This window comes from Camellia sinensis, chromosome 9 (assembly GCF_055761805.1).
Source record: "Camellia sinensis isolate YWXY chromosome 9, ASM5576180v1, whole genome shotgun sequence".
NCBI classification, from domain to species: Eukaryota; Viridiplantae; Streptophyta; class Magnoliopsida; order Ericales; family Theaceae; genus Camellia; species Camellia sinensis.
The window spans coordinates 84,883,986-84,911,437 of record NC_138969.1 but is presented as its reverse complement, the minus strand read 5'-3'; positions in this window follow the sequence as shown (position 1 = coordinate 84,911,437).

The following is a 27,452-nucleotide window of genomic DNA, read 5'->3' as shown; positions in this document are numbered from 1 at the left end:
GCCGACCCGTTCGTCCATTTTCTCCATTTCCCGCCGCGCAACGTGTAGATGCATGCCGACTTCGTAGGCGGTGTACAGCCCCTTCACCATCCCATGAACACCTTCTCGAAACACTTCGAAATCTCGTCGTCCAACCATCGACTGTTGCACTTCTGGTGGAAAGATTTGCCGAGTGAACTCGACCGCTACACCCGGATCATTGACGATGGAATCTGCCTCAGTCATCGGTTTATTCCCCACGAACACCGCAAAACTCAATGGTTGTGGCGTCGTGTCTGACTCATTCCTCGGTCATGGTCGGGGGGAGCTTCCCCGTTGATGCTTCTCTCTTCAGGGTGATCTGCTTCGGCGGCTTGAAGGTTGACGTTTTTCGCCTTCCTTGGATGTACTTTCTCCCGTACGCGCAGGTTCGCTGCTGCGATTCATCACAGTAGCTAGCTCAACCAACGTTCGTCCCTCTGCTCTGCTGTTGAAGAACAGTCTGTTTGACATTCGCCCTCGCCTCAAGCTTGTTCAAATCGAGTGTGAATAAGAATAAGTGGACCCACTGGCGCGAACCCACCCCATTTATTCGTAGGTATGCAGCGACCCCGAGGCAATTTCTCCAAACAACGGAGATTTATTAATCTAACCGGCCGAGCATCTTGGCCCTATGCCGATTGATATGTGCCACAGCCATTTCATACACTGATTTTTGGCTTGTTAAAACGGCCTAATTATCTAAACGACAATTATGAGAGAATACCTTGAAGTCTACGCACTGGCTGGGGCAAGGGCAGATTTATTAATCTAACCGGCCGAGCATCTTGGCCCCATGCCGATTGATATGTGCCACAGCCATTTCATACACTGATTTTTGGCTTGTTAAAACGGCCTAATTATCTAAACGACAATTATGAGAGAATACCTTGAAGTCTACGCACTGGCTGGGGCAAGGGCAGATTTATTAATCTAACCGGCCGAGCATCTTGGCCCCATGTCGATTGATATGTGCCACAACCACTTCATGCATTGATTTTTGGCTTGTTAAAACGGCCTAATTATCTAAACGGCAATTATGAGTGAATGCCTTGAAGTGCACGCACTGGCTGGGGCAAGGGCAGATTTATTAATCTAACCTGTCGAGCATCTTGGCCCCATGCCGATTGATAGGTGCCACAACCACTCCATGTACTGATTTTTGGCTTTCTAAACGGCCTAATCATGTAGTCGGCAAGTATACAAAATGTTTTATCCAAAACAGCAACCAAACAATTCCGTTCATTAGTAACAGCAAAGTACAAAATGAATTTTCATTAAGTAAATTCGACACAAATTGTAACCATTTTACATATGAAAATTACTAAACAAAAAGCTGAAAAAAAAAACTGAAAATTACATGCAAATCTTAAAACAAAAACAGGAGCCGCCCAAATTAGCCGTCGGAGTCAGACTCCAGCGGCTCAACATCCACTTGCTCGTATGGAATTGGCATAGCCAATGTCACATCAGCAGCAATAAGGACTTTGAGCTAGCCGTGTTTAAACCCCCGATTTTCAAATTTGGGGACTTCGTCTACATATTCATCAAAAGCAAACATCTTCCCAGCATCGAACGCGCTGGCAGCCTTCAGGTCGACTGTTTCCTTCGCTGCCTTCATCTCTTCCAATCCAGCCTCCAATTTAGAGATAGCCTTCTGGGCCAATTTAAGCGCATCGTCGCTCGCATTCACCCTCTTCTTGGCAACTGATCTCAATTCTTCAGCATTGCGGGCTCTCTTCATCTCGGCCTCGGCATAGGCGCCCTCAGTCTACGCCCTACTCCTTTCGCCCTCAACCTCTGCTTGTAAATGGCCAATTAACTCGACAGCATTGTGATAGCGACGGCCCATGTCGGCTATCCAACAAAATAATATTTGCGTAAAGAGAAAAGACAACGTCCAGATATATACCAAAAGAGCCGATTGCGCGGCCAACCCAATTGTAACCAGATCAGGCTCTGCCCGAAAAGCCGCCTTGTCAGCAGGCAGTGAAATGGATGTCGCCAACTTGAATGCAACCACTGGATCTTTGATTACCGAAGCATCAGAGGAGATCAATGTGTTTTTTATCTTGGGCTGAATAACAAAAGGTACAATCACATCCGACTCTTCCAAACGAGGTCATTTGTCGACACGGTCTTCTTCTGAGCCGGCCTCGACGTCGGCAGGGCGTTTCTTCACCCTTTGCTCAGCTTCTGCACTTGCCTGCACAAAAGGTTCTACCTCGGTACTTCGGCTCTTTGCTGCTCCCTCAATAACAGGCAAGGAGGTCTGGGACTGAGATTCGGCAGCCCGAATCTCCTCCGCCTTTCGTCGCGTGGCCATCCTTTCCGCGTTTGCTTTCTGGGCAAGTTTAGTGAGTCTCAACCCAGTCATATCTTCTGGAAACGCGCTGGGAAGGTCCTCCAGACCGTGAAAAATATCATCGAGCGGACGGTCCTCTCGACCCGAAGTGGACGGAGGATCAGCCGAATTGAGGCCAGCTTCTTCAAATGCTAACTTCAAAGCCTCGTCAACCTCAGTTTCGGATTGGTCTGACTCGGTGGCCTCAGCTACTCCCGGTCGCTCCGAATCTGATCCCTCGCAACTGACTTGCCTTAAATTTCTGAAATCAGTCAAGATAAGGGCGATAAGAGACTCCTCACCCTCGAGAATTGGGATATTTTTCACCGCCGAAAATGTCATATAAGTGGGCATGTAGCGGAGCATAACATGGGCCGCCCTCCCTTGCTTCTGAAGACTCGGTCGGCCGAAATACTTGAGCGTAATCTTGATTTCTGAAAGGATGGCGTCGTCGGTCGAGATCAAGACTTTCTGCAAATCATTTCCTGCAAAAGCAAAACCATGAGGTCCCGAAAATAAAGTTTTATAAATATAACAAGTAAATAAATAAATGAAGATACTCAGCCACCTGGTTCGCCCCTCCATCTAGGAATACGATCAAGGCGATCCTCGCCTTAGCCGAATTTCCAGTTTCCTTGGACGATGACTATAACATCATAGACTCGCTTCCAGAGCTGGAAAGCATAGTCATTAGTTGATGGTCGGTGTCTTTGGCCATAAGGAAATAACGCCCGTGCTGACTAGAAGACTTAGCCAAGGCATAGCAATGCCGAATAGCGGGAATGCCAAGGTTAAGCTTAAGGTAGCGGTTTAGTGCAATAATTCCCATCACGATCCTATAGAAGTTGTCGTTGGGTTGGGAAGGGATTAACCCCCAATGGCAAAGCACGGCCGTAAGGAGTGGGTGAAGGGAAAAGCGGACCCCACCCTCTGCGATTGATAGAAAAGGGAAGACGATTGTGGTTTCATCAACCCTCTCCATATCGAGGGTGCTGTCTGCCACAAATGACAGACGGATATCATCAGGAATGGAAAAATGGCGTCAGAAGCCAAAAATTTGATCCGGTGAGAGGAGATCTTTTAAATGTTTCGCCATTTCCTCAGCCAATAGGATTATGCTAAGCCAAAAAACAAAGCAGAGAAGGACAGAACTTACAAGAGGCGAAGGAGATAGAGAAGAGTAGGAAGTTGCAGAGGTAGTTCGAAAGGCAATCCAGCGACGGGCGTCTAAAAGTATGTATGCATTTGAAAAGACGTCGAAATTTTAAATCACAATAAATAGAAATGTACGAAGAGGCGGGAAGTTAAAATGATAACCGGGAAGCGTGTGTACAGACATTTGCGTTGGAATACAGTCAGCCGCCGAATTTCGGCTCTGACTCTTCGAGTTCGAAGCCAAACATTCTAGCCAACTGTCGTTAGTAGAGTGTTTGGAGGGCAATTGTGGAGGCCGAGAAGAGGGAGTTGTAGAGATTCCGAATAGTCGAATCTTGGAGAGTTGAGATTCGAAGCACTCGGCAATTGGCTCGCAAGCTCAAATCCAACCCTATTCGGCCAAATAACCAATTAGGCAAGGGGCCGAGTGAAGGTCGGTCTATTATAAAATGTGCCGAATATGAGTTGGAAGTGGACCTAATCCCGAGGCCCATGGAAGAAAAGATATAAATAGAAGAACATCAGCCAGAAAGAGGTATGTGAGAATTGTTGTGCTTAATTTAAAATACAAGCATTCTTGAGTGTGGATTCTGACTTGTCCGTAGGAGTGTTAATTCCGGCACCCCCGACCGGAGTGTTTATTCATTTTCAGGTGACTATCAGCGGATCTCGACCGCTTCCCAGGATCAGAAAAGTATTTCCAAACCACATCTCCACAAAATTATAGACAAGTTTCCTATCAAGGAAATAGTTGAAAATCAGTTTTCCCTGCCCTACTTTATTTTCATTGTTGTGTTTTGATTTTGTAATTTTCTTTTCTTCCTCTTTGTTGGTTTTGTTAAGGTTGGTAACCTGGAATCCAAAGAAGGGGCAGCTGATTGGGATGAAAATTGGGACAAGTTTGAAGATGAAGGTATTTCAAACAGTTTTCGTATAGGATTAAGTGGCCATTTAGCTTAAGTATCTTTTTCGCAAAAAGTGTTTGATGCTGGATCTTTGAGTGTTTTGTGGATTGAAAAATTTCTGGTGTAGGGAATTTGAAGCCAAGATGTGCAAGTTGTAGTTGTATTATTGTAATTCTGATGAACTCTTGCTACTTCCAGGTTTCACATTTGTTAAAGAGCTCACTCTTAGTGTGGAAAATGTTGTAGCCCCTGCCAAACCAAAATCCTATTCAGTTGTTAGTAAAGCACCTTCCACAAAAGAGCGTGTACATGTTTCATATTCTTTAACATCTCTTATGGTTGAAAGTTATGGATACCATGATTGCCTATTGTAATATCTCTTCACTTTTACATATATGCATCACGCACTTTGATCATTAATGCAAGTAGTTTGTGTGAATATTATTTGCACATAGATTGGCAAGCATAAGTTATTGCTATTTAACAGTACTGTGTTGATTTTTGATGCTAAGTACCTATATTATCTTTCCTAATTGCTCCTTTGGGTGCAGAAAGTCGCAATCAAGAAGATGGATATACAAGTTTCAAAGGAATTCCTTGCTAAACAGATGGTATAGTCACAAGTTCATTATCTGAACCTGGTAGCACTCTTATCCATCTTATTAGTAAATACATGCATATGCCATTCTATCGTATTTGATATGGACTTTGCTGACATTTATAACCTAGAGTAATTGAAATTCATTCCAATTTTGGGAATCCTTTTTATTTTTAATCCTCTAGAATTTAACATCATATTATGGTAATTTGATAACCAATATATTTACATTGCGACATGTAGCAACAGTTAGAGTCCTTTGGCTTCAGATAGAGTTGGACTTGCTTTGTTTTTTCTTTGTTGGCTAATTGTACCTAACTAAATGACCTATAGATAAATCAATGGTTATGTTATGCAACTTATAAAAGAAAATTTGAAATGAAAGCGGACTGGTTCTATGTTGTGTTCAAATTTTAGAACCTAAAGAGATCCTAAATGGTTTACAAATCCATTCTGTTGGCCTGTATTTCTAACTTGTAAAACTGTAGATATTTAGAAGTTTTCAGGTAACATGCTTGAAGATTATCATATGTCAAAATGTTTATTACCTATTCACCCTGAAGCTTGAGCTCTGTTGCATCCCTATTACCAATCACTTTTATTGTTTTAGAATCAACTGAATGCAGATTTTCTACAGTCATTTTGAGTCTAGTTTTTTACTTTTGGTTATGAGTGCTGAATATTTTATATTTAGAATGATGATCTCATTTTAATTTTTCTCTGCAGCTTGATATTTCTTGCATATGTAATTTGGTTATCTTGTCAAATGTAGATATTGGGGCATAAAATATCTCAAACTTCATCTCTAATTATGCAATCAGTGTGCCAAATTTAGCGGTGAGGAACTTCTCATGAATGTTGTTGGTAATGTCCTTGAGGTCACAATTGTTTGAAGCACTTTTGCACTACAAGCAGTTTGCACTTTCTATTTTCAAGTAAAATAAACTTCTGTAAGCCACCTACCGTAACTCAAATAAACTTGAATGGTGTAGTTTTCAATTAATTATTCTTACATGTTTAGTTACAAACATGAAGTTTTTTTCATGATATGTAAAAATTTATAAAGGCATTTGCAGAGAAGCTATACACGTCCAAGCTCCGAAAACCACCAAATTTACAAGTCTAGATGGATTAAAGGCTCTTAATGACCATTACTAACATATTTGGTTCAACCTCCATTTTAATTTTTTTCTACCAAGATTTGATTGTTTAATGAAGGCCAAATTAGCTTCTGTAATATTATTTATTGGCTTCTCAAAAGGGAATTTCCTTTTCTGCTTGTCATTCCATGATTTTGTTTGTTACTTTTGGTAAGAATGAGAATGTTTGGTTAAAAGTTGGTCTAGGAAGGTGATGCACATGTATAGTGAGTTGTCTTCTTACTAGTGTGTAGCTTTTCTTCAAGGTCACATTTTTGTAGTTTCTCAAATAGACAAGTATATATTAGTAATGGTTCATGTTATTTAGATGTTGCTCAATGTGACCTTGGATATATGAAGCACCCCTGCCAATTCATTTGGCAAATCACTAGTTTATGCTATCTGTAATTTTTTTGTTGTAAAATATTACAGCTTTTATAGCTACTATATCTTGCAATGTGATCTACTGCTGTTATACAGGAGTTCACAAAGTTAGGGTAAGTGCTTTCTATCAATTTACATCTCATATTGTTTATCTTTTTGGCTAGAAATTTTGACTATTGTTAACTTGAAATCCTCAAAATTTTAGCATGTGAGGTGCATTTGCCTTATAGATGGTTCAGATGACGAGTATGAACCCAATAGTAGCAGTGACGACGATGATGATGGTGATGGCTAGTTTTTGAGGACTTTGATGAATAGATTTCTATAATCATTGAATAGTTTTGAATTTTGTTTACAAACTTATATATGACACAGTTTTGGATGGTTTTTAACTTTTTGGATAATTTAGAACTTAAGCATAGTCCTTTTGGATGGTTTTGCACTTACGTTTAATTTTTGGATGTTTGAAATGTATTGACAATTTTTTAATGTTCATAATTTATGGATGCAGTTTATTTTTTATGCTTGAAACAATATTTTTGGTGGAGATTGATATTTTGTGAAGCTTGTTTGTAATGTTTGTTAGATTGTACAAAGCAGGTCAAAATAGAACCTGCTGAATTAAAAAAAAATCAAAATAATAATGCACATTCTACAACAAGCAAATTAAGCCATTATATGATATATTCCATAGCATTCTACGGATGTCGTGGCATGTTCTACTAATTTATGGCAGACTGAGCAAGTTATTGTATTACATATTCTACAGTGTGCAATCAGCGTTATTATTTATCCCACCAATTAACGACGTGCAAAAGTAGCCGTAGAAAAAAGTACAAACGACGCGCAAGATCTGCTATTAAATAATGGCATGCCATTGAAAGTGAATGACTTTTCAGGACTGGCCATAATATGACGTTACGTTGCACGTCGTAGAAGGGTTTTTACGGCGTGTAATGTGCACCATTAAAAGCCTTTTTTGTCACGACCCAAACCCGCTCCTAAAAATTTGGTTCATGACCGGCTTGTACATAGGCCTCAAACAGAATTTAGAATAATATTTAAACACATACGGGGCCTTAAGCGGAAACAATGTCAATAAAAGACAACATCCATTGAGCTTGTGCATACATGATGGTTTAATTATATTCAAGTATTTAAATACATTCCCAGAGTTAAACATACAATCACAGAATCTATATAGATCTCACACACATTTAAATAAGACTCCAAAAATTACACAACTCCCCGTAATCAAAATTACGGCCTCAACACGAAGGCGTACCCCAGGCGGCTTGACAGACAAGTAGATCTCAATACAACTCTAGTGTCAATCCCCAATGGCTCACCTACAGAAATGTTCATAAAAACGGAGTGAGCAAGGCTCAGTGAATAATAGCAATGTAAGGAGGTTAATTAATTCAGCATAGACTTAGAGAATGTAAATATGCATATCAAACTGTACACAGATCTTATACATAATCATATTTTAAAACGGCCTCAGACCCACATGTAACACAGAACGGCCTCAGGCCCATATATAATACAGAGCGGCTGCAAGCTCAGATATGATACAGGACGGCTGTAAGCCCAGAGATAATACAGAACGGCTGTAAGCCCGGATATAATACAGATCGGCTATAAGCCCAGATATAATACTGATTGGCTATAAGCCCAAATACAATACAGAACAGCTGTAACCCAGATATAATACAGATCGGCTGTAAGCTCGGATATAACACAAATCGGCTATAAGCCCAGATACAATACAAAACGGCTGTAAGACCAAATAAAATACAGAACGGCTTTAAGCCTAGATGTGATACAAAACGGCTTTAAGCCCAGGCATGATACAAATTGGCTTTAAGCCCACAGATACACAAAGATATCGTTGTTCCATAATACACATATGTTCTATTTGTTCGTCATGAATTCAGATAGTTAACTCGTAGATAACAGAACGTCAGTATTAACTATTAACAGTAAGAAAAATGTACTGCTACAGTGCTATTACTTAATAGTGCACAAAGATTTTCCCATGGTTTATTACAAGTCGGCATAGTTGTCTTGCGGATAACAGAACATTAATAATAACTATTAACAAAAGGCAAATGTATCACTGCATTAATAGGGACAGAACAATTCACATCATAACGGCCTCAAGCCCACGTCTATTACTAGGGACAGAACGACCTTAGGTCCATATCACTGCCATTATTCAAGCATATCGATTAATTGAATCAAAGCACAACATAAATGGAATAGACCATTCGCAAATAATAATACATAAATCATAATCACAGGAAGTAAGTGAAACATATTGTTACACTACTATTACTCACAGTGATCGGCTCCCGGTAGTAATGGGACGGTGTCCTCGTCTCGACCTACAGCACAGTGCACAACACATAATATGAGATTATACTCGATCCTTTAGTTATTCTCTTTGATCATTCAATCAATTAGCCATGGTGGTACTGTCATAACCCGAACCCGCCCCTATGGGTTTAGGACATAACCGGCCAGTAATCAAGGGATTACCTGCGGCCTCAAACCAAACCAGACATAACTCATAAGAGTAAAGGGGCCTAACGGAAGCAAAATTTAAAACTTTGTCCATAGAGCTGTGTTTACATGGCACATCATAACAAACCATGCACATACATGTTAATAACTCACATCAAAATATGTACTAATACAAATAACTCTATACATACAGGATCATTCAGTCTGGGTCAACCAATCAAAACTATATACAAACATAAACCAAGGTCCTCACCGACATGACAAAAGAAAACAAGATAACAAAAGGGCGAAGACGAGTCGTGTGCGTGAGATGTAAGGGCTGACTCTTCAAAACCTTGGTTGTTCCATACGGACTTCACTGAGGTTGGGTTGGGACCTCTCTTGGCTCACCTACAAACACATGAATGAGCGTGAGTGAAAGTCCAGTGAACAATATTAATAAAGAAGTTACACAAATGGTATTTAGAACAACATGTTTCAAACGGCCTCGGGCCCAATTCGCATTTCTATCCAACATATGTACAAATATAGGTCAAGTGATTGCGGTTCCAAACACATCATACGGCCTTGGGCCTAATTCATTCATGTCATATGGCCTCTGGCCCACTTATCTTTCATTCCTATCAAACTAGCCTTTGGCCCAATTCATACTTTCATGTCAAACTGGCCTTTGGCCCATTCATACTTTCGTGTCAAACTGGCATTTGGCCCATTCATTCTATCATTCAGATCATACTGGCCTCTGGCCCATTGTGGACGTCCTCGAACGTCCCGGGAGGGAATCCCGTTTTGTTCATTGGGGCTTACTACAGTTTGGACTCAATGTCACGGTCCTGTATCTAATCTCGCGGAGTGCAATGCAAGACCGATGAATCATCAAAGAGTCCAAATCCGGTAAATCGTTTTGAAAAATTGATTTTTAGAAAGAAGTGCCAAACATGGACTGCTTTGCCAAATACAGAGTCGCCACCTAAATATTTTATTTTGGGGGAAATTTAGGAAACCCTGACTCGTGCCTAAGGCCACGTGTCCATCATCACCAAAGTTACTTCGGTTCGGGAACTTGGGTACGATTGGAGAAGGTCACTTCATGAGCACCCCCGCTTGCCCAATCAAAGATCGGCCTGTACTAAGCATGATATTTTGTTTTGAAAACATATGTGTTCTTATTCCAGTTAACTAGCAAGAATTTACTATGTGATGCGCACAACACACAAGTATAGACTAGATCGCCTAATTTGGAACAAAACATCGCATATCCGTTCTGTTTTGGAAAATGGCTTGAAGTTTGCTACTCGCAAGTAGGCTAAAACACGGGTTTTGACGTTTTATTCCAATTCAAGCAACCCAACCTTCACCCACAGGCATTTAAGCAGTTATATCACATAAGTAGATAGCCTCATGGTAAGCATGCTATCATGGCAACAACTCACACTCATGCGAGATGCTAAAGCATAAAGGCTTACCTAGTACTCCGAGCCAAAACAAGAAACTAGTTAGGAATCATGCGTGATCTTAGTTCATGTTTAAGATGGCTAATGCAACATATGCAAGTATGCAACTAAGATAGGCACGACTATTCTAAGATGGCATATGAAATGCTACAAAAATCATGTATTCAACTTGGACATGAAATACGATGCAGTTAGTATGATGCGCCGAGCCTGGTGCATGCAATACAAATGAATGATGCAAACATGCTAACATAAGGTATGCTAATTGAAACATAAGCTAAAACTAACCATCAAAAGCAGGTAAGTAAAAGGGAGAAAGACGTGGGGTTGGAAGACATTCACACATACACGCACACTTATTAAAAATTCGCCCTCTCGACGGAGGGTCCGAAAGAATAATACAAACCAAATAAATGATTAACTACTCGAGCTAATTAATTATTACAGACCCTTAACAAATTAAATACAAAATAAACTAAGTATGAAACTGAAAAGACTGTCGTAGCTCCGCCACGAAATGATTGGATGATGCATGCTCGATTTGCCTTGCTCGGAAACCCGTTGCCATGCCTCTGTTGCCTCTGTTTGCACTGTTCTACACCTCTTATAATTGTGAAAATCCTAAGGTTGCCTCTGAACCACTCCCTGAGCACTTTGGGATGTCACCAGCCAAGATAAAACACCACCGGCCACGGAAATATGGTCATTGACCAAAAAAGGGACCATCGGCTGGATATTGATAGTCGGCCGGCACTGAAAGTTGCCGACCGGCCAATTCTTCCTGCAGAACACTGGTTTTGCTGCAACAGAGGACAGACAGTGCATGACATGGAATTTGCAAGGCAAATGTATGCACAACCACCCTCCCTATCATGCTATGAACTCAAGGGAGTATGGCTTTCGACCCTCGGGCCACCAATTACGCATTTCAATGCATGATGGCCAAAGATGTCAAGTGTGCAAACCAATATGAATGAATGCAACAAAACAAATGAATGCTACACACTCTATCATGTTGAATCAAGAGTGTCGATGACCGAGGATTGAGGTACGTTTCGTCACTCCAAGTACGAACGTCCCTCATTCTTCATGTTTGGGTTGACACCCCAAACCAAACATAATGCAATGTATGCATGCCATATACAATGCAAAGCATGTAACCAATGCAATGCAACATGGGAATGTAAGGCAATGTAACATGAGCATGCCAAAAGTGCAATGTGATGCAAGCATGTACACAAGACTAAGGTAACAAACATGTCAAATATAACACAACCTAAGCATGCAATTCAAACTAACGTAACATGATCATGCCAAGTATACAACAATGTTATGTAATGCAACTAGTTAAGCATCATGCAATATACCGAACACGCAAACATGATGCAATACAAGCATGCAAATATCATGAATGCAAACATGCCCAAATGGACTTAAACCAAAAGGCACCAATATGCGAAACAAACATGTACACATATTGGCCTAAACACTATGCAACAATGCACAATCCTCAAACATGAGCAAAATGGGACACATGAGAGCATGACATTGCAATGAACTCTGAAATCATGTGAAGAATGATGCCAAATCATAAACACAAGTGAAGCATAGCATGCCAATGGACTCAATGCTCAAAGCTTGCCAAAGGACTTACACCATGGCCATATCAACCAAGCCCCAAAGGGCTAAGATGACCCAAAACAATCCCAAAGAGGACCAAAACAAGGCTAGAACACGCATGGGATGAGGCCCAAAACATGCTATAAAGGCGAGCACGAAACAAGACGCATACAAGACCCAAAAGGGGAAATGCACTACACCTACTACAACTAATCACGGCATGAATTAGGCCAATAAAATCAGAGTTATAATATGTCAAAATAAGCCCCAAAACCCAATGAGAAGGCCTCCCAAAGACCTAATCATGGAGGCACATACAATGGTCCAAACATGGAGCATAAGACAATAACTCTTCAGAGCATTGAAAGGATGGTGAATGCAAGCATACAAGCATGGAGCATGGACTGAAATGGCATGATAAGTGATTCCAAATCACTGAAATAACCCAAATAAAGCATGCTCATGACTCATACACTCAAAGCTAACAAGCTAGGATACATGGTGGCTATACAAAACATGGAAAATATGACTGAATCAACACCAAACAGAGCTTAATCATGTCACCACATGACTAAAAGCTTCATGAAGTCAAGCTAAAACAAGCAAGCATGATGGTCTAAATACATGGAATATGTTATGACAGTAGAGGGGATTACAAAGCAAGTGCATGATGCATGCAATAGGCCATCGAACCAACATGAAAAAGAGGTCTAACATGATAAATTAACACCAAATATCCTCTGAAATGGAGCCAAATCAAGCTATGCAAACATGCTACCTTTATGAGCCCTAAATGCAAGCAAATGAGTCATAAGGGAAGAGGGGTGTCCCTCCCCTATACAAGACCTCAAAACCACTTCTCTACCACTGAAAATCCTCTAGATTTTAGTGGCGAGAAAGCCAAAACAAAAGGGTTACAAAGCCCAAAGAGGAAGGCACAAAAAGAGACCATACAAGGCCTAAGAGGGGGTGGACGACCCCCAACACAAAAGTGACCTTAATGAAACATCTTAAGCATGAAAATACAGAACTTTTATCAGTTATACACTAAGCTCGAAACAATATGCAAATAGGTCTAAAACCTTAAGAAAAAATGGGAAATAAAAAGGTAAGTTCTCACCCTTGGAGAACACTTCAAGAACACCAACTCCAGCACCTCTTTTTTATCAAAACCCAACTCAAAACTCTGAAATCAACCCCTTAAAACCTCAGCAACCAAAGTATAGTGTAACACTAGGTGTTTTAGTGCAAAACTAAGAACAAAACCCCTTTTGAACACTATTACACACACAAATATAGAGAGAGAAGGAGATATATAGAGAGAGTGATATATAGGTTATATCTCAGAGTTTTTCAACCTTTGGTGAGGGAGGGGAAGCCCTCCTTTTATAGGAATTCAATTCCTAAACTTCTTGGAGAAGCTAACATAAGGGAGCAAATCTCTCCATACACGTATGGAGGGGGTGTATCGTGGATGCCAGCTGTGACAACTGAAATAAAATATCTGCCAAAAATAGATGGAAAGGGGTCGGCTGGGAAATATGGCCGATTGACCAACGAAAATGGCCGGCCGACCTAAAACATTGCCGACCAACCAAAATATTTGGTCGGTAGCAAGAAAACAAGGCCGATGGCCTCAAGCCAAGGCCGGTGAGGTATGGGGATGGCCAACACGCCATTCCCTACCCTCAGAAGCAAAAACACAAGTGTTTGGTGTACAACCAAGCACAAAATAAATAAGTCGAGAGGTCTTGAGGAAAGGCGCGCGACCGAAACCTCCAAAAACTCGGGACGAACACGAACATGGATGATCATCAAATGTTCAAACGATGACGTCGAAGTCTTGAGGACGGTCAAAAATGGGGTGTCTACACCCATTCATTCATTCATGTCAAACTAGCCTTTGGCCCATTCATTCTATCATGTCAAACTGGCCTTTGGCCCATTCATTCTATCATTCAGATCATACTGGCCTCTGGCCCATTCATTCGTTCATGTCAAACTGGCCTTTGGCCCATTCATTCTATCATTCAGATCATACTAGGCTCTGGCCCATTCATTCGTTCATGTCAAACATTGTCCACCAATCGAGTCAACGAACTTATAAAACTTACATAGGAGTAAGCAATTAGACAATAACATATTTCAGATATCTTTGTTAAGATATTACTCACAGTGATTGGTTGGTTGGTTTGCCCTGGAGCTTGACGCTACACATCACATAACACATACGGGTCACAAATGATTCAATCCGTTCTTTAATTCACATATTCTTCTTTAGGCTTTATTCTTATCCCTTTAATTCATTTAAAATGCTTAATGCATGCCTAAGAGTACTTAGAAGTGAAAGAGAACGGAAAACGAAACACAGAATGCACTTTCAAAATTTTCAGAAATAGGGTCCCCGCTCGAGCGTGGATTTCCTCGCTCGAGCGGACCCATGAGGCCTGCAAAAGTACTGGTTATGTCAATTTTACGCTCGAGCTCGAAGTCTGGCGCTCGAGTGGAAGGCCTCACTACATGGCTCCCCGTTCGAGCATAAACTTCCCCGCTCGAGCGGACATCCATGTCTGCAAAAATATTGGGAACACGAATTTCCCGCTCGAGCGGCACTTCCCTTGCTCGAGCGGACATCATAAATTTTGGATTTTCCAGAATGGTTCTTGAGCTCAAATTCATCATTCCAACCAACATTTCTTGCATATTATGGCTCAAACTTCATATATACATGTACTCACATGGTACAAACACCAAATTACAACACAATGAAGCTCAATTCCTTGAATTACCTACATGCATGTTCCAAATTACACCAAACTTGTTTCCATCATAACAATTCCATGTATTTCAAACTTATATTCTCATGGATGGTACATGCATGTGGAACACAACTTCTATTCTCAACTTAGATTATGAAGAGATGGTAAAAAACATGAGCTTCAACTAAAACTTAGATGGATCATACGTTTTGTGCTCAAACATGCAAATTCAAAGCAATTACACACATGCATGCATACATTGACCTTTAATTCAGCATGATCAACTCAATTTCATTTCAATTCTTACTCTTGATTACCCAACTAGCTTGAATACTTAATTTACAAACTTATACTTTTGAATTCATGCTCACATGCTTACCTAGAGGTTCAATTCTTCCAATCTATAGCAAATTCTTGAGTAATCTTCAAGATTTCCAAGCTTCTTGAGCAAACCCTCAATTCCGTACACTCCCTCCCCCTAATTCGGCTCTCTCTCACACTCAAGAGCCCAAAATCAGCCAAAATGAATAAAAAAGAGAGAGATTGAGTGTATATGGCCCTTTATATAGCCCCACTAAGTCAATTTATCAATATTAAATAATTGAGCACTTAATTAATCGTTCTGAATCTAATTATTTTGATTCGAATCAATTTTCAATTAAATTTCACCGTAGGCTCTAAAAATTATGCTAATTACAACGGCGCTATCAATTTCGGGTTTCGTGGCCGATAAGGCTTTCAATTTAATTTCCAAAGTAGATAATCAAACAGATATTCCTACGGTGAACAGATAGAAATTCAAAATCACATATTTTCACATAAATGGCACACAAAATCATATCAAACACATAATCATATTTATAATAAGGAACAGGGTTATCACAGTCTTCCCCTCTTTAGGAAGTTTGGTCCTCCAAACTTATTTTACCTTCGTCGAGAAACAAATGTGGATAGCGTAGTCGCATGTCCTCATCTTTTTCCCACGTGGCATCTGTCCCATAGTGTTCTTTCCATTCCACTTTCACCATTCGGATGGACTTGCTTCTTAGTTGTTTCACTTGCCGGTCAACGATTCGTTCTGGCCATTCGGCGTACTCCATATTTTCATCGAGAGCTACCCGGTGATAATCGATCACATGAAACGGGTCTCAAAGATAACCCCTTAACATCGACACATGAAACACATTATGGATTTGCTCAAATCCCGACGGCAAAGCAACTCTATAAGCAACTGGACCAAGCCTTCTGAAATTTAGAACGGCCCAATGTAACGGGGCGACAGCTTGCCCTTCTTCCTAAACCTGACTTGGCCCTTCATCGGAGACACACGGATGAACACATGGTCACCAACCTCATACTCAAGAGGTGTTCTCCAAACATCTGCATAATTTTTCTGTCAGTCCTGAGCTGCTTTGAGCCTTTGTTGAATGGTTTTGATCTTCTCAGAAGTGTCTTGCACAATTTCAGGCCAAGTAAAGCTCTATCCCGGACTTCTGTCCAACAAATCGGTGATCTACACCTTCTACCATACAAAGCCTCGTATGGTGCCATACCGATGCTGGAGTGGAAGCTGTTATTGTATGCAAATTCTACAAGTGACAAATAGTCTTCCCAACTCCCCTGAAAATCTAAAGCACACATCCGAAGCATATCTTCCAAAGTTTGTATTGTTCGTTCTGACTGCCTATCCATCTGTGGGTGGAATGTAGTACTGAACCTTAGTTTTGTCCCCATAGCTTCCTGAAAACTCTTCCATAATCTTGAAACAAATTTCGGATCCCTATTTGACACAACAGATACCGGAACTCCGTGTAAACGGACAATCTCATCAACATATATTGTAGCCAATCTATAAGCATTAAATGTAGTTCTAACTAGTAAAAAATGCGCAGATTTAGTCAGTCTATCAACTACAAGCCAAATAGAATCCACAACTCGAGGAGTTCGAGGTAGGACAACAACAAAATCCATAGTTACATGTTCCTAATTCCATTCAGGAATAGGGAGATGTTGAAGTAGACCGCCTGGTTTCTGATGTTCGGCTTTAACTTGCTGACATTGAAGACACTTGGACACATATTCTACAATTCCTTTCTTCATTTTTGGCCACCAATAGCTTTGTTTCAAATCCTGATACATTTTATTGTTACCCGGATGCATAGCAAACACGGATTTATGGGCTTCATCTAAAACCCTTTTCTTTAGTTCTGGAATATCTGGGACACACATACGGTTCTGAAATCTCAACACTTCATTTCCAATGCTAAACTCTGCTTTCGGACTTGTTTCAAATTCATCAATCACTTTCTTGAGCAGTTCATTTTTGTTTCTATTTTTGTTTAATTTCCTCAATGATTACTGGTTCGGCTGAAATAGCGGCTATCAATCCGCCCTGTTCACACAATACCACTTCAATTTCAGATTTTTCAAAATCTTGCAAGATTTCCTTCTGTTCAGTAAGCAAACAAGCCATACTCCCTGTTGATTTCCTGCTCAAGGCATCAGTAACTGTATTAGCTTTCCCGGGGTGATACTGAATCTCAAGATCGTAGTCTTTTATCAGTTCAAGCCATCTCCTCTGTCGCATGTTCAACTCCTTCTACGTAAAGAAGTATTTCAGGCTTTTGTGATCCGTGTAGACTTCACACTTTGCCCCATACAAATAATGCCGCCAGATTTTCAAAGTGAAGACAACTGCGGCCAATTCTAAATCATGTGTTGGGTAGTTCTTCTCGTATGGTCTCAATTGACGGGAGGCGTAAGCAATAACCTTTTCATTCTGCATTAATACACAACCCAAACCCTTATAAGACGCATCATTGAAAATTACAAAATTTTTCGTACCTGTGGGCAATGTCAATACTGGTGCAGTGGTCAGCCTCGTTTTCAGTTCATGAAAGGCGGATTCTCTTTCGTCATTCCATTCAAATGGTTGCCCTTTGCGTGTTAGTTGGGTAAGAGGCACAACTATTCTTGAAAAGTCTTTCACAAACCTCCTGTAATACCCTGCTAAGCCCATGAAGCTGCGGACTTCTTTCACATTAGTCGGTGTCGGCCAATTCACAATTGCCTCTATTTTCTGTGGGTCCACTGAAATTCCCTCATTGTTGATAACATGCCCTAAGAAAATAACTTCATCCAACCAAAACTCACATTTCTTTAGTTTAGCAAATAATTTCCTTTCCCTAAGTATTTGCAGGATAGTTCTCAAATGATGTTCATGTTGAAGTCTATTCTTGGAGTATATCAAAATGTCATCAATAAAAACCATAACAAAATCGTCAAGGTAGGTTTTAAAAATTCGGTTCATTAAGTCCATAAATGCTGCTGGAGTATTAGTCACTCCAAATGGCATGACAAGAAATTCAAAATGACCATACCACGTTCTGAATGCAGTTTTCTCAACATCTTCTGCCTTTACTTTCAGTTGGTGGTACCCGGATCTCAAATCAATCTTGGAAAATGCTTGTGATCCCTGCAACTGGTCAAACAGGTCATCAATACGGGGAAGGGGATATTTATTCTTTATTGTTACCTTGTTCAATTCCCGGTAGTCGATACACAAACGCAAGGTTCCATCCTTCTTTTTCACAAGCAACATCGGTGCACCCCAAGGTGAAGTGCTAGGTCGGATAAACCCCTTGTCAAGCAGGCCTTGCAACTGTTCTTTTAATTCTTTCATTTCAGCAGTAGCCATTCTGTAGGGAGTTTTAGAAATAGGCTGGGTACCTAGCAAAATCTCAATTGTAAGCTCTATCTCCCTGTCTACCAATTCCCCTGGTAATTCATTTGAAACACATCCAGAAATTCTCTAACAATAGGGATGCCATTCAATTCAGCATTTACAGATTGTTCAGACAACACATAACACAAATAACCCTGACATCCTTTCCTGATCAGTTTACATGCCTTCATTACAGATATTAAATAAGGTGGAGGTACTACCCTGTTACCCACAAACACAGTTTTCTCCTGTTCTGGTGGTCTAAACACAACCCGTTTTGTCACACAATAAATGGTGGCACAATATTTAGTTAACCAGTCCATGCCCATAATTATATCAAAATGCCTAAGGTTCAGGGGTAACAAGTCCACATATAAAATGGCATTCCCAACACGCGTATAGATTCACACAATACAGATTCCCCGGATGGAGCAGATACACATAGCAGATATGGCAATAATTCTAGAGGTCTACTTAGTCTAGATGCAAATATACATGTTACAAAAGAGTGTGTTGATCCGGAGTCAATTAACACAAAAGCATCCTGAATACATATAGAAATAGTACCGAGACAACTGCGTTGGCATTCCGTGTATCGCCCGGAACAAGCGCAAAAACTGTCCCTTGCCTCATGGTATCCCCAGTGGTAGCAGATCTCATAGTGTTTCCCAACTTCGGGATTGATGCAGTTGAGCTAGCTGCTAGCTTTCCACTATTCTGATTACAATCTCGGGCCATGTGCCCCTGTTTACCACATTTGAAACAGGCTCCTGATACACGGTAACAAACCCCACAGTGCCTTTTGATACAAATATTGCACATGGGAGATGTGTCTCGGGAAGAATTCAAAGTATTCGAGGAGTCCGTGTTTTGCTTTTTCAAAAATTTCTTCTTTGAGAAGAAGCCTTGCCTTTTATTGCCTTTTCAGTTAGTTGTGGACTTAGTTTGTCTAGCTATGTTAGCTTCTGATATTATGGCCCTGTCTAGCACCCCAATGTAGGTTTCTAGCTTCAAGACATTCACCCTTTTCTAAAATGTCACTTCGAAGCCCACCTTCAAAATGTCTCGCCTTCTTATAATCAGTGTCAATCATGTGTGGTTCAAACCTAGCCAATTTAGTGAATTTGGCCTCGTACTCGGCTACAGTCATACTGTCTTGCCTAAGTTCCATGAACTCTGACACTTTCCTATCCCGAACACATTGCGGGAAGTACTTATCGTAGGAAATTTCTAAAAATTTCGTCCAGTCAACATCCTTATGATTTTCACGAATTAACATTCACCATCTTCTTGCCTCGTCTTCTAGCATAAAGGTGGCTAGAAGTACTTTCTGTGTCTCTGAACACGGGAACACTTCAAATAGCTTTTTGACACCGAGAACCCATGCTTCGGCTTTCAACAGATCTAATCCCCCGTGGAACTGTGGTGGTTTCGTTTTCTTGAACTCTTTGGTGAGAGCTATTATTCGGTCATCATTCTGATTATCTAGCACAAGTGGTGCCGGAGATGGAGGTGGAGGATGTGGTTGCTGCCACTGTTGTTGCCACTCTTGTTGTTGCCTCAATGTTTCTGCCATTTCCTGAATCAACCTTTCCATTCTATCCATTCTGGCAGTAGAGGACTCCTCTATCTCATCACCTCTTGTTCTCACCATCTGATTAAACTTGCATTATATTTGATACAAAAGGTTCACAGGTATGCATATTCTAAAGAGCATACATATTCAAATAATTTATAATGCAAGCAAATCACAAACTCATAACACATAGTTGTTCACATTAAACATTTAAGCGTATTCTTGATGCTTCCAAATTCATACTTAACACATAAATGCATCCTAGATCTTTTCTAGACACTTATTGCTCTTTTGGACAAGTGTGTGAGTTATTAACTCGTGCTCTGATACCACTCTGTCATGACCTGAACCCGCCCTTATGGGTTTAGGACATAACCGGCCAGTAATCAAGGGATTACCTACGATCTCAAACCAAACCAGAGATAACTCATCAGAGTAAAGGGGCCTAACGGAAGCAAAATTTAAAACTTTGTCTATAGAACTGTGCTTATATGGCACATCATAACAAACCATGCATATACATGTTAATAACACACATCAAAATATGTACTAATACAAATAACTCTGTACATACAGGATCATTCAATCTGGGTCAGCCAATCAAAACTATATACAAACACAAACCAAGGTCCTCGCCGATATGACAAAACAAAGCAAGATAGCAAAAGGGCAAAGACGAGTCTCGTGCGTGAGACGTAAGGGTTGACTCTTCAAAACCTTGGTTGTTCCACACGGACTTCACTGAGGCTGGGTTAGGACCTCTCTTGGCTCACCTACAAACACATGAATCAGCGTGAGCGAAAGCCCAGTGAACAATATCAATAAAGAAGTTACACAAATGGTATTTAGAACAACTTGTTTCAAACGACCTTGGGCCAAATTCGCATTTCTATCCAACATATGTACAAATATAGGTCAAGTGATTGCGATACCAAACACATCATACGGCATTAGGCCCAATTCATTCATGTCATATGGCCTCTGGCCCGCTTATCTTTCATTCCTATCAAACTGGCCTTTGGCCTAATTCATACTTTCATGTCAAACCAGCCTTTGGCCCATTCATACTTTCGTGTCAAACTGGCATTTGGCCCATTCATTCTACCATGTCAAACTGGCCTTTGGCCCATTCATTCTATCATTCATATCATACTGGCCTCTGGCCCATTCGTGTCAAACTGGACTTTGGCCCATTCATTCTATCATGTCAAACTCGCCTTTGGCCCATTCATTCTATCATTCAGATCATATTGGCCACTAGTCCATTCATTCGTTTATGTCAAACTGGCCATTGGCCCATTCATTCTATCATTCAGATCATACTGGCCTCTGGCCTATTCATTCGTTCATGTCAAACATTGTCCACCAATTGAGTCAACGAACTTATAAAACTCACGTAGGAGTAAGTGTAGACACCCCATTTTTGACCGTCCTCAAGACTTGGACGTCACCGTTTGAACACCCGGTGATCATCCATGTTTGTGTTCGTTTGGAGTTCCTGGAGGTCTTGGCTGCGCGCCTTGCATCAGGATCTCCGAACTCGACTATTTTGTGCTTGGTTTGACACCAAACACTTGTGTTTTGCCTTTGAGAGGTAGGGTAGGGCTTGTAGACCATCCCCACTCATCACCGGCCATGGCTTGAGGCCACCGGCTGTGTTTTGCTTCTACCGGCCAAATATTTGGCCGGCCGGCACTATAGATGGCCGGCCGGCTATCTTTTTTTTGGTCAATTGCATTTTTGGCCGGCCGACTACTGTGCAGCTGCTTTTGCAGATATTTTGACACAGCTGTCTTGCATTTGGCTCCCCTCCATACACGTGTATGAAGGGATCTCTCTCTTGAGAAGCTTGTCTTGTAAGCTTTACAAGACAAGAAACTCTATAAGAGGAGCCCTCCTCTCCCTTGTTTAGGTTGGAGAGTTTAGACAGCCATATTAGGGTTTTGAGTTCTAGGGTTAGGATCCATACACATTCTATCTCTATACCTCTCCCTCTTTTTACCTTTGTGTGTGTTTAATTGTGTTTGTGTCTTACTATTGCACACAAACACATAGTGTTTCACCTTCCCTTAGCTACTGAGGTTCTAAGAGGTTGTTCTTGAGGTTCTTGGGTGGTTTTGAGCTTGGAGAAGCAGCTGGTCCACCATTGTTGAAGATGGTCTTCAAGGGTAACAATTTTGCCTTTTTATTCCCCATTCTTGCATTGTATTTTTACCTATCTTAGAACTGTTTTTGTGGTTAGTGTATAACATAAAAAAGTTCTTTTTTTAAGCCCTCTAAATATTTTATTTGAAGTGTTTTGTGGTTTGGAGGTGTTTGACCCCTCTTAGGCCTTGAGAGGCCCCATTTTGAGCCATTTTGAGTGAGCATCGGGACTTTTGTGTTTGGGCCTCCTCACCACTGAAATCTTGAGGGATTTTAGTGGTAAGAATGGTGCCTTGAAGTCCCAAGAAGGAGAGGGCCACCCCCTCTCCTTGTTGTCCTTGAAATGGACCATTTTTGGCCTCTTGAGGGAGCACCTAGCTAAGCTCAATGTTGACCATGCCTTGGCTGTTTTTTGTACTTATTATGTCATAATATGCCTCTATTTTTAGTTGGTTTTGGTACACCATGCATGCTTAGCATACCTACCTTGTCATGCCATGCTTAGGCCTTACCATGCCTTAGGTTGTAAACCTTTGTTCAAGCTTGCTTTAGGCCTAGTTTTGTGAAGCTTCCATGCTTATTTTGCCATGCTATAGGTCTGTCCATAGTTGTTTGGGTTGGCCATGGCATGCATTGTATAGCCCCTTTACATTTTTGGCTTGTTGGCTTTAAGTGTGTAAATGTGTGGCATGAATCCTTGTCTTAATTTAGTGATTTGGGGCCATTTGCCATGTTATTTCAGTCCCTTTAACATGCTTGTATGCTTGCCTTGGACACTCTTTTAATGCTTTGAAAGCTTGTGTAGCATGCTCCATGTTTTGGCGTTTGTGCGTGTCTTTGAATTTAGGTCATTTGGAGGCCATCTAAGTGATCTTTAGGCCTTGTCTTAATGTGCTAAAACTCTGTTTTTTGTCAATAAGTTGATGCCATGTTTGGTCTTGCTAAGTGTAGTTTGATACTTCATTGGTTTTCTTTGAATGCTTGGGCCTTTTGTTACATGTTTAGCCTATCTCGCTTGCTTGGTTTGGCACCATATTCTCGCATGATTTTCAGAGCTTAATGCATGTCATTTGTCTAAGTTTGTACCCTCTTGAGTCTGCTTGAGAATTGCTCTTTAATGCTTAAGTGTTGGTCCTTGTGGGCATGCATGTTTGCATGCCATTTAGCCCTCATTTTATAGCACTTTGGCCACTGTTTTGGGCCTATTTAGAGCTGCCCAAACCATGCTCAAGTTCACCCTTTGCTTGTTTGCATGTTTGCCTCGTATACTAGCTTGCATACTTGTTCATTGCTTGTTTGTTTGCATTGCCATGTTGCATGCCTAGTCAACATGCTTAGGTTGCATTGCATTGGCATGCATGCTTGGCCTCTTGATTATCCATGATAGAGGTTAAGTCCCCATTGGTTTGGTTGTGTGCATTGCATTTCATTTGAGATGAAAATGCACACTTGGTCCCTTGGGCCATCACGCATGAAAATGCGCGATTGATGGTCCGAGAACCGAGGTGCATGTCCCTTTGAGTCATTACCATGATAAGGGACATGATTGGTGCATACATTGCTTGAATTCTATCGCTATGCTCTGCCTTGCCCTCTGTTGCTGTCAATTGCAGGTTCTGCAGGAATCCTCTGCCGGCCGGCAGTTCCAAGTGCCGACCGGCAATCCTCCCTCGGCCGATGGCTTCATCAACGGCAGGTGACCACATTCCACTACCGGTGGAAATTCCATTCAGCCGGTGGTGTCCCCCAATGTCCAAGGAAGCAGTCCTGAGACTTTGGAAGTCTCCGGAGGAGTATATCAAGGAAAACAGAGGCAACCTAGGCATGGCGGCGCACTTCCGAGCAGGACCGAGCATGCATCGCATCGAGCTCTCCTCCCGAGGTGGTTTATCTGTTTTCTCTAGATTAGTTAATTTGCTTAGCTAATTAGATGGTCTGTAATATTTAATTAGCTTGTAGGTTAATTATTTGTAATATTCTTTCGGTCCCTCCGAGCGAGGGCAAATCTGTAATAAGTGTGGGTGCGTGTGTGTGCATGTCTTCCAATCCCCATTTCTTTCTTTCCTTTTTACTTACCTGCTTTGATGGTTAGTAATAGGACATGTTCAATTTAGCATACCTTATGCTATGCATGCGTGCATCCATGCATTTGTATTGCATGCATCAGGCTCGGTACATTACGCTAACTGCATTTGTACTTCAATTCCAAATTGAATACATGCATCAATTGATTGCATTTCACATGCCATGCTTAGGTTAGCCGAGCCTACTCTAAGTGCATTCCGTATGCGTTGCATTAGACATTTAAACATGGACTTGGATCATGCATTAGTTGCTAATGAGTTCTTTGTTTTGGCACGGAGTACGATGTAAGTATTTATGCTTTAGCATCCTCGCATGCGTGTGAATGCTATCATGGCAGCATGCTTACCATGTGGTTAAATGCTTATGTGTTAAACTGTTTTAATGCCTGTGGGTGAAGGTTGGATTGTCTGAGTTGGAAAAACTCGTTGAAATCCGTATTTTAGCCTACTTGCGAGTAGCAAATTCCAAAGTGTTTTTCGAGACTAACGGATATGCAATGTTTATTTCCAAATTAGGCAATCTAGTCTATACTTGTGTACTGCGCGCATAACATAGTAATTCTAGGCTAATAAATGAAATAAGAACACATAAAGTTTTCAAAACTAGATATCACAGTTAGTAGAGGCCGATCTTCGGATCGGGCGAGAGGGGGTGCTCATAGCTGACCTTCCCCAATCGTACCCAAGCTCCCAAGCCGAGGCAACTTTGGCAATGACGGACACGTGGCCTTTGGCACCGAGTCAGGGTTTCCTAAATTTCCCCATTAAAAAATTTTTAGGTGGCGACTCTGTATCTAGCAAAGCAGTCCATGTTTGGCGCTTCTTTCAAAAATCTGTTTTTCTCAAAACAATTTGCCGGATTTGGACTCTTTGGTTCAGATTAGGAACCGTGACAATTCGAGAGTCCGAACTGTAGTAAGCCCGCAAAACGAACGGAATGGGACTCATCCTCCCAGGGTGTTCGGGGACGTCTACAGTTTCTGGCGACTCTGCTGGGGACATCTACAGTTTCTGGGCCCCCCAGCTATACCAGCCCCGCGAGCCCACTACATTCGAGCTGATGGGAATGATAGGTGATCTCCAGAGGTCTGTGGCAGATCTCGCCTATGGAATGTCAGCTTCACCTCCAGCCGCACCATATGCCGGGAGTTTTGTACCCCAGGAGCCCCCGCTGTTGGGGCGAATTGTGATTGAACTTAGCCAACCAGAGATGGCCTCTAGCTATGGTAATGACATATCAACATCAACCCAAACCCTCGATCAGGCTGAGGCCAGAGGAAAAGACAAAGTAAAGGCAGATGCCGATCCTATTGAACAACTGCTGCGGGCAGTCGAGGCTTTGAAAGCCGGGGGGATGAACAAGCAACAGATATCTGCAGTTGTGGCAAAAACTTTGGAGGATGTTTTCCCCACTCCACCTGAGGGTAGTTCAAGTCAGTCAGAAAATCGGGATAGGCCCCGTCGTGCCGGAATGGTTCCTCCTATTCCCGCCCCTGCACCGGGAAAGGATCAGAAAGCCAAGGTGGCGCTTGCCGACCCTTTCGCTTGTGCGTCTAGTAAGAATGCTCAGACTTCAAAATACCTGCCCCGAGGGCGCAGGGTCTTTCATGCTCTCTACATGCCTTTGTCTAAGGCACTTCAGATCCTTGCCGAGAGAGGGCACCTTAAACCCTTAGAGCCTCGGCCTCTCCCGAAGGATCTCCCTACCACGCATGATGCTGCCCAGTACTACGCGTACTACCAGCAGACAGGCCATGCAACCGACAATTGTTTCCGCCTCCGTCATGAGGTGCAAGATTTGATCGACAACGAGGTTATGCTCCCACCCACCTTAGCCAAGTCCGTTACCACCCAGTTATTGGATTTTGAGGACACAGATACTGCAAGTATGTAATCAGAAAGTGAACCACCTACGGGCGGCATTTGGTATATTTTGAATGTGGCGTTTGGCACGCATTTTAGAGCATCTGTGAATGCTAGCTTTGTAAATTCTGGCTTGGGTATCGAGTCAGTCTTTTGTTTAGAGTCTGTCTCTTTGTTTTGAGTCAGTCTTTTTGCTTAAGGGTCTGTCTTGTTGTATTGAGTCAATCCCCATTTGTATAGAATACCAGGTGATTCTGGGGTTGTTGCCTCGAACACCGTTTTGTCTTGTAATTACCCATTTCTGTTTTTGAGTCTGTTTCTGCCGAGGGGCCAGTTATACCAACAAATCTGAATGAAACAGCTGTGGCTATCTCATTTTCATGCTTGCTTCCAATGTAAGTAAGTTGTGCCAGAGGACTTGAATGGGCTGATAGTACATCTCGCCTGCTCTCCTGTGCGCCGAACTCATTGCATTAGCCTAAGTTTTTCAAAAACCTTTTGAACACTGCGGTGATAAAAACGAAGAGGAAAGAATTCCTCTAGTTTTGTAAAACTTTGATCAATTTGAGAGAAAGAGAGGCATGCTAAGCCCTTAATGAATGAAGCCATGCTTGTCAGCGTGAGTACTGGGAAGGACCCTGGCTTGATCCAGATTGGTTCCACACTATCTTCAGCACGAGCGATTCGTCGCTTCCTTAAAATGTTTCAAAAACAAATGTTTTACACGGCCCTGTGAAGACTTCTGTGGAACTGCTCTTGAGATTGTGCAGCCTAGGATCGCTCTCAGCCTCAAGATTCAACCCGTCCGTTTCGAACCTTGAACCCGTTTAGAAAGTTCAACGGTCAAACGTCATGCAAGGTCTGTATGGCTAGATCAGAAGCAGCCCTCGAGCAAGAGGCACCAAAAGCCGAATCAAAAGGAGTAGATCTTACCAGAAGAAGCTCGTGGAGCAGCCATGATGGATTCTCCTACAAATCATTGCAACAGTCGTTCTCTTAGATGCAGAGAGGCTTCAACTTCAAAAACCATTTGGCACAGACTTGTTATACTTTTACCCTTTGAGAGGCTTGCTGGGCCGAAAACCCGGAAGGGCGACCCAGGCAAAAGTTAGAGCAAGAGAAAAATACAAAAAAGCAAAAAAATACAAAAAAAAGAAA